We start from the raw sequence: 9,005 nt of genomic DNA on the forward strand, positions 1-9,005 counted from the left end.
CCCTTTGTCATTTTCTTTGACTGGAATATAGTGTTGAATCTCATCGGCAAAGCAGTGATAACAAAAAAATTATACCTTTCAAAAATATGTCCCAAGGGAAACATATAAATGGGGCTTATAAACTGAATAGAAGATTCCTGATGCTTTTATCTCTTCACATTTGGATTATTGTTATGAAGTGTTTTCTGGTTTGATTGAAGCATCTATTAAATGCCTTTTTCAATCTGCCCTAAATGCTGATCAAAGGTTTACAATTCACTCTGTTTTATTAATCACACATTACCCCGCTTTTAAAGCTTTTGCACTGGCTACCTGTTAGGTTTAGATTTCAATTTAAAATATGGATTCTTACTTTTATGGCCATATGGGTTGAGGCACCCACTTACTGAATGGCTCCGAGCTTACACCCTAGTTCCTGCATTTACCCATCTAAAAAATAAGGTCGATTGGCCAAATTTTCAAACTTTAGTTTCAAAAACGTGGAATAGCTTTGTGTTCATTTTATTTGATGTATGTGTTTCCCTATTGTTTTGGGGGCATTGCTTTGGTTTTATTGATACTACTGTAAAGCACTTTGTCTGTTTTGTGTTCTTACGAAGCACTAAAACCCCCCAATTTACTTACTAAAGTAAATGTAATGTCTATTTGGCAAACAGATCTCAAATCCAACAGTGTGATCTAACCTGAGAATTTCCAGTTTACAGTGAGGACTCTTAAGTCCCAGAGACAGCAGCTTCACTGACAAACTGCAGCAACATGTTCTGAATAAAAAAAAAAATCAGAATATCAGTTAATGCTTTATAAAGTTTACATGACAATTTCTTTCCCCTAAAGAGCAACAACAGTAATCTTTATAGAAATCTGCTTACTGCTCTGCAGTTGATCGCCCAGCTCCTCCTGCTTCATTCTCCTCAAGAAGTACAATGTGATTGTCATGAATGACTCTGTGCACCTCCTCTGCTCCTCATCCTTAATCTTCAGCACCTCCTCATCCTTCCTCTGTCTCTTTGAGCATTTTGGATAATCTGGACTCAGAACCTTCTGGATCTTCTTCCGCTCATTCTTTACAAAAGTGATGATGTTGTCCTCCAGAAGCTGGAACAGAATACTTTATGAATGACTCAGTCAGACTGAAGACTCACAAACCAACCTCAATCAGTCCAACTTGGGCCCAACCTCTCAACACCACTGTCACTCAGCACCGGATCCCCACAGGATCAGCCCCCTTCTGTGCACCTACCCACCCAACCAACACCATCATCAAGTATGCCAATCACACCAATGTGGTTGGGCTTACCTCTGATGGAGATGAGAATGGGGAGGTAGAGAACTTGTGCTCAGAAAATAACCTGAAGCTTAATGTCCTTAAAACAAAAGAACTCGTCATTGATTTCAGGAGGCACAGACAGGTTCACTCCCCTCTCAATGGAGAATGAGTGGAATCTGTCTCCACCTTCAGGTTTCTGGGCATCCACATATTTGCTGATCTCAACTGGACCCACAACACCATTGCCCTAGTAAAGAGGGCCCAGGAGCGGCCGCACTTCCTCCATGTCCTGAGGAAGAATAACCTGGACCAGAATTTGCTGCTGGCCTTCTACAACTCCTCACTGGAGAGCGTGCTCTCCTCCAGCTTGATGTCTGGTACTCAGGGGCTATGAGTAAGAACAGGAAGGCTGCACTGAGGGTCCAACCAACCCTGGAGGCCATCGCCAGATCTTCCTGTCTCAGGTAAACCAGGGCCATCACAGGTGACACCTCACACCTTGCCCACTACCTGTTTGACCTGCTTCCCTCTGGTCAGCAACTCAGGTGAATCAGGTCCCACATCTCCAGACTTACTAACACTCTTGGAGTAGGATCAGTGACAGTTTCAAAGAGTCGAAATACAGGTTGACTAAAGTTGTGAGAGAGGCTAAACACCTGTTGAAATGAAACACTAAATGTATAAAGGCTAATTTACATCAAAAATGGACATAGATGTATCTCTGTCTGTTAACAAATTTCCCACGTGTGGGACTAATAAAGGTTATCTTATCTTATCCTATCTTAACGAGTTACAGAACCAATAATTCTGGGAAAAATAAGGATGCTAAAACTAAAAATCAGTTTAAGTTGATCACTTTTGTGCTGCCCCTCGTCACGTTTAAGTTAAAACCAAAGAGTGCGCATTACCACTGCTCAGGTACAGATAGCAGAAGAATACAAAGAGTATACCAAGAATATAAAGTCAAATATACTGTCCACTTTCACTGTCTGTCTCTTTAGTAGTAAGTGATTCCTCATTGTTTAGCTAGCTGCACTGGCACTGGAAAATCTGCCTGTTAGTTGGAATGTTCAGGCTTGTAAAATACCCCCTACAGGTTTCCTCCCTCTTGAGTGTTTAATTTTGAGTAATATTGTCTAAAACGTTTGTTACCCTGTGATCTTGTGTGATGTGTCCAGATGCATCTTCTGTTGACGATTTTTCTGATTGTTTATTTTTTTAAATTAGAGAACAGAACAGTTTTCCATTTTATTGCTGTTTAAAAAAAAAGAAAAGAAAGTATTTAGATTCTGTGTTTTTAATAAGTTTACAAATAATTTCTGTTGGCATGTGGCTGAATCAGAATCAGAATACTTTATTAATCCCTAAGGAAGGGTCTCCAGTTTCTTCACCTCCTGAAGTGCATGTTTCAGTGTCTTAGTTTTTTATATGAAGAGTATGAAATTATTTTACCTCTCCAGACCACCTTTACATTAATGTATATGCAGATAAAGCTGGTGTATTGTTCCTCTCTAAAAAGGAAATCCATTGTTCTTCAGAATAATATAAAAATTCAGGATCTTTGACGTTTTTTTAATAGAATAAATGAATTCCTTGCTCAGTGGCTTCCTTTGAGATGCTGGTTAGAGACTAGAAACAACATCAGATGTTCAAAACTGACAGCTATCAGTGAGTTCCGAACAACAGCTCCTCTTCCTGCAGTACAGGGTTGTTGGCTTACACCGTTTAAGTACACACAGCTGGGTCCAGGTCCAGGTTTACATTACATCAGGAAAGAATCAACTCAGAACAACATCTCTGGGTGGAAGCTACATCTCGGATCAGTTGGCTGCGGTCGTGAGGTCTCAGAATCTGCTATGTGAGCAAAAAAGAGTGACAAGACCACAGAATCGACGGCTAATAACATCACGGAGAAACTCGCAGCTATTAACGGGACATTGAGAGACCAGTGTCGGAGTGTTAAAAACAGCTTGAAATTCTCATGAGTTGTTTGCAAAATAAAAATTACCATCACAATCCGGCTACCCCTTCGGCGCCAGCTGTGGGCTCAAGGCTGGAGCCGAACAAAAACTCCCTGATAACGACTGTGTTGAGTCTGTTCCTTCCCATTCCCTACAAGGCCACCTGGGTTGGCTGGAAGACTGTTTACTTAGCCTGGCGGGGCGAAGGACACTGTCTCAGCTGAACTATGGACACGCACACACATACATATAATGATACTGATAAGCACTCACTGACGCATCACCCTCCCTACCCCGGATCCAACGCCACCTCCAACGCTTACCTCCCCCATGATGTGGACATTGGGTCAGCTGGAGGCGCAGTCGAAAGATTGCAGCGGTCCCAGATCAGATGTACACACTGGAACTCTTTCCCATGTTGCTGTCTGTGTTTATTGTGTTATGGTCTGTTGATACCTGTGCATTCCTGCATTATCCTTCTGTGTTACACATTTCAATGTTTTTTTCCTCGCTACCTAGCCTGACCTGTCTCCCCAATGTGATGTTTGTATTGTATGTACGGTCGGCAAGGTCTGTCATCTTGGTTGTGGGCAAAAGACCTGCAACTGACAAATAAAGGCTATCTCATCATCTCATCATCATCATCAGGTAGGTTCCTGTGAATATTGATAGAGCAGTGATGTGAGTGCTGAGCTGTGACCTGGAGAAGAGTCCTGGCAGTCAGAGATTGTCCTCTCACCTCCAAGCTTTGGTCTGGCTCTCATATTCCCCACACAGGGTGGATTCAAGGGTAGGAACTCCCTCCTCTCTGTGCTCACACTGCTCCATGCTGCTGAATTCACATTCACATCCGCTCACGCTCACTTTCTAAGTTCACCTGCAGAGGAAACACAAATCATTCATGTGCACATCAACTGAAGTCCTCCTTTCCATCATGTGTGTTGTCCAAATATCAGCCAGTTCTTTTCTGCTTCCTCTCAATGTCAGCTGAATGCAGTCAGACACCAGTGCGAGGCAGAGGAAGCTGCCATCAGCTGCTCTACTTCTACTATCAGTCCACTAGATGGAACCATGAAGCTGCAGCCCAGCACACGCAATGCATTCACTGACACACAATGAATCACTGTGGCTGGAAGCTTCAGTCCATTAATATTCAGTCAATTCAAAAAACAATCAGCAGTGTTAAAAGCTTCAGATTTACTGTTAATGAGAAGCTTCTTCCATCCCGCCTCTGAGCTCAGTCAAACCTGCTACCAAACATTACTTTTATTATTGATTAGTCTGCCAGTTTTCTTCTATACTGAATGTTTTTCCATCAAATATCAGTTGGAGGTTCCAGCAGCTGAATTCAGAGTCATCAATATGAAAATATCCAGTTTAGTATCATCAAAACAAATAAATCCATTAAACCCTGCCAGCACATAGCAGTACATTTCCTTCATATGTATAGCAGAATGGAAATTTAATGGCGAGATGTTGTGTTTTTTTCCCCAGCAAATAAAAACACAACACAGTGATCCAAAGTGTGTCTTGAAATGAGAGCTGAACATTTTTGCTCAAACATTACAGAGAAGAAACAAACTTTGAAAGTCAAATGTAGAGACTGATCTAGAAGTCTGTGCAGCCATAATCAGAGCTGATTGAATCCTCTAAATACTGAGGAAAGGAGCTTCAGTGTTTCCTTTATTACCTCCTTTAGTAGAGGAGACACTGAAGGATCCTTTATAGAGGCAGAAGAGGCCATTACATCCCATAATTTATAGCAGTACACCATCAGACCATTCATGGAAAGATTAGGAAAACTGACCAACTGAGTCAGTAAAATTTAGAGTTTGCAGATGACACCACACTTATTGGGCACTTCTCAGTTAGAGATGAGTTTGGCTATAGGAGGGAAATACAACAACCTGGAGCTTCTGCCAAACAGTGGAGATAATGCTGGACTTCAGATTGAAAACAGCCCTTCCAGATCCCATTTTCCCGCTTGCCTGCCAAATGAGTAGCCATTATTTCCCAGTACCTAAAGTGGGAGCATCAACAACAGTTCCCTCATCACGAAGGAAAGCCATGTGTGCAGTAGCCAAAGCTCCCAATCCAGGAGCATCTACCACTGACTGGTCAGCATTCTTTAAATCTTTTCTGTACTTGATGCAGAAAAACACCAGTGTTGAGGCATTTTGAGAGTCATTTTTATATTTGTCATTAGACATGAAAACAAGAAGCCACATCAGAAATATTCTGCTCCAAAGGTTTGTTGTCAGATTTCCATCTGGAGAAGGGTGTTTGGCTTCACCCCTCTCCCTCCAGTGTCTCCTCCCTCCATACCCTTGTTTTGTTTTGCAAATTGAAATATTAAATGTGTCATTTATTGAAGATTTGGGGTTGATTTTAATCTGTTTGGGGGTAAAATAAACCCTCTGAACCCACCTTTTGAAATCATTTGTGGATCACAGTATTTTACTGCTGAATAATATTCCCCCCATGTGTTAAGGTTTACATGGTTTTTGTTCAGGTTTTTAATGTTATGTTTACTTTTCTCCAGCGCCCACTGGTCATTTGCCATAACTGAGCCAGATTAGGCTCATACATATCTGCTCTCAGGGGTAATACTTGTGATTATGTCATAATCGTTTGTTTTATTGTCCTGTAGTGCGTTTAATACCTCACATTACCACATGGCGTCACTGTTTCCCCGCCCACGGCCTCCACCAGACTCCACTGTTTTTTCTTCTATTTTTACTTTATATTTTACTTTGGCTCCAGCCGAATGTCGGTCAGTAAGACAAAGGGGCGGAAACCATTCCACACAGATGACACGCCCCCTCTCACGGGCCAAGTCATGACGACGTGTGCTCCCATTGGTCACACCCCCTCAGCCCCACGTGGTGATTGGATGGCGGTTGCTACCTGGTGGTGTGGGCAGAGAGCGCGGAGCTCAGGTTGTGTAACTCTGCTGTCGTGGAGCAGAAACTTCACACACGGAGGAAACGAAACTGTGAAGCCGAAGAATTAACCTCATTTATCTCCACACAGCGCAACGAAGCCGCCATTTTGCCCAGTGAAGGACTTAAAATCAGGAAAATAAAGAGGACTGGCTGTGATTTATTTATGAATGCCGCTGACTGAACACGGTGGGCGTTTAAAATGATCCAAAAAGACAAAAAATAACAACAAAACATACGAGTTTCACTTGATATGTGTGAGGCTCATTTTTTATGCATTCCTCTGAATGTATAGGAACAACAATCAGAAAAGTGAGCGTGAATGTTTGCATGTGAATGAAATGTTTCATTTGTAATGTGATATTGGATTGTGAGCATTAGCTAACCTTCACACAGAAGAACCTGTGTTAGTTTAAACAGTTTATTATTTATTAGCAGTAACCTTTATAAATGTCCACAGGGACTCTGGTTATGTGCCATCCACAGGCGTCTTATTGACAGCTACGATGTTTGAAGAATAACACTCTTATTAACGATGTCGAGAAAAAGAACTACTCTACCCACAATCCTAAACTCAAAAAGCAATGTCTCTGATTGGTACAGGGTGCTGTTTCCATGGAAACGTTTAACAGCAAAGTCAAAAAGTGGGCACTGCAGTCAGGAACAAAACGCAGCCCCAAATACAGTTACACACAACAGTAAGTACACAAATTACACACTGTATTTTGTTTTTACTGAAATCAAAAAAATTATCAGAGGTCATTCGTTGGGATGCATTTTGGGATGAGCAGTTCCAATGGTCATTTTTTTTCCCGTCCCTTTCCTTTGTTTTTCTCCTGAGCGCCAAACTTTATACCGGAAATATATAAAAGCATTGACTTTGTGGTGTCCGACTTGTTTTCACATTTAGACTAAAAATAAAAACATTCAACCAAATCTTCTTTTTCGGTCCTGCTTTGAGGGTTTTCTTTGTGTGGTGTTTTCAGAATTACCCTACAGTCAGTTTTAAACAGTTGGATATTTCTGACCTGTGGATGAAGCCAGTACTAGCTAGCTTTATGCAACGCTAACCTGGTTATGTCCTTAATGCCAATTAATGCTTTAATTTTTTGTGCCCAAACTATTTTTAAAAAGTATTTTAAACATAACATAACATTTAAATTTGCTATAGCAAGCCTAAAATATATATATTTTATAAGCAATCTTTACTGTTCTATTCTGTTAATCTAATATTACAACATTAAATATTCCTTTAATTTGTGAAAACATGCTGATGTCGTTTATTTTTTTACCATTTTAACAGAAACATTACACAAGTGCGAGTTAGCCTAGAACAGGTGCTAATTTTCATGTATTAATGAGGTTTAAAATGTTTAATAGTTCAGCCGATAACTGAGCTTTACAGGAAGACTATTCCTGGGGGGATATAAGTACACACACTTATCTCTCTCATATATGCCAGCTAACATGGAGACTATCCATCCAGCTGTCAGAGAGTGAAGAGATTCACATTCACAGCTTTGGCCAAGAGTTACCAGTTAACCTAAACCACATGTGTGAGGAAGCTAGAGAACCCACCAAGGAACAGGGAGAACCCCGGCTGGTGCATTCAAAGCCAGGATCTTCCTGCTCTGAGGCCACATCAACTCCTTTATTGTACAGTTTTGTTTTTAAAGCCCACCAGCCATTTTAAAACTCAAGATGGTGGCCATTTTAAAGATGGCTGTCCACTGGCAAATGAAAAAATAATTTTAAATAAGTAAATTAGACTTACCTTTTAATTGATCTTAATGTCAGATCATAAAATCACATGTTTGTATGTGTAGAAGTTGAATTTAGAGGTCATTTGTTTGTTTGTAAGGGAGGAAAGCTTTTTAAGTGGCAGGAAATTTAAAATCCAACTTTTAAATGAGTTCATCAAATGTAAGCAAACACAGACTCTTAGTGTGCAGTTTAGCTCTCAGACATGCTGTGTGACAAAGGCCCAGCTGCTGTGCAACAGGCAGGAAGACGAATGAGAACCTCACTCCGAGATGGGGAAAAGGAGGACAGTTGAGCAAGATGAGAGATTATTTTTAAAGGTAAGCACTGCAGAGCAAGTGACGTGTTAAACTGGAAATGTAAATGTTTTATGTGAACATAAAATACATTTTTTAAAATCAGATATTGGATCTGTACAGGATGTGCAGCTGCTGAATTATGTTAAACATGGTGAAAAACAGATTGAAGTATGGTGATTACATACAGACAGGTCAGTGCAGCTTGTGGTGGAGTTTACACACCAACAAATCAGACATCAGTTTATACTGAGGTCAACAATGCTGATTATTCACTGAATTCACTCACTCGCCTACATGCAAAGAAACATCCAGTATGGGACTTTACTGAAAAGCTACACCCGACCTGAGGGTTCCCCTCCAAAAAAAATGGTAAATGGTAAATGGCCTGTATTTATATAGCGCCTTTAAAAATCACGGTGCTTAGACTGGCTCAAGATTTAGAGCGAGATGCTAATCACTCTGAGGTTCCTCAGCTACTGCATCCATCTGAAGAGTCCCTGAGCAAGTTACTGAACCCCAAATACCCCCGGGGCATCCACGTGGATTTAAAATGTGCTGCATGTTTACTGTGGAGTTGGATCAGTAACATGAGCCAGGCTGGAGCAATGTGCTTCACTGCAGCGTTTTAGTTTTGCTTAAAACACAGACGCCAAGTACAAAATTCGACTTTTAGTCAAAAATCACAAAAGTATTGATGAGTAAAGTTTTTCCAGCTGTTGAAATTCTCAGTGAAACAATGACTGCAGACAAACGCAAAAAACAGCTGGTGCCAGCC

This window comes from Rhamphochromis sp. 'chilingali', assembly GCF_963969265.1.
Source record: "Rhamphochromis sp. 'chilingali' genome assembly, chromosome: 5".
Taxonomy (NCBI): domain Eukaryota; kingdom Metazoa; phylum Chordata; class Actinopteri; order Cichliformes; family Cichlidae; genus Rhamphochromis; species Rhamphochromis sp. 'chilingali'.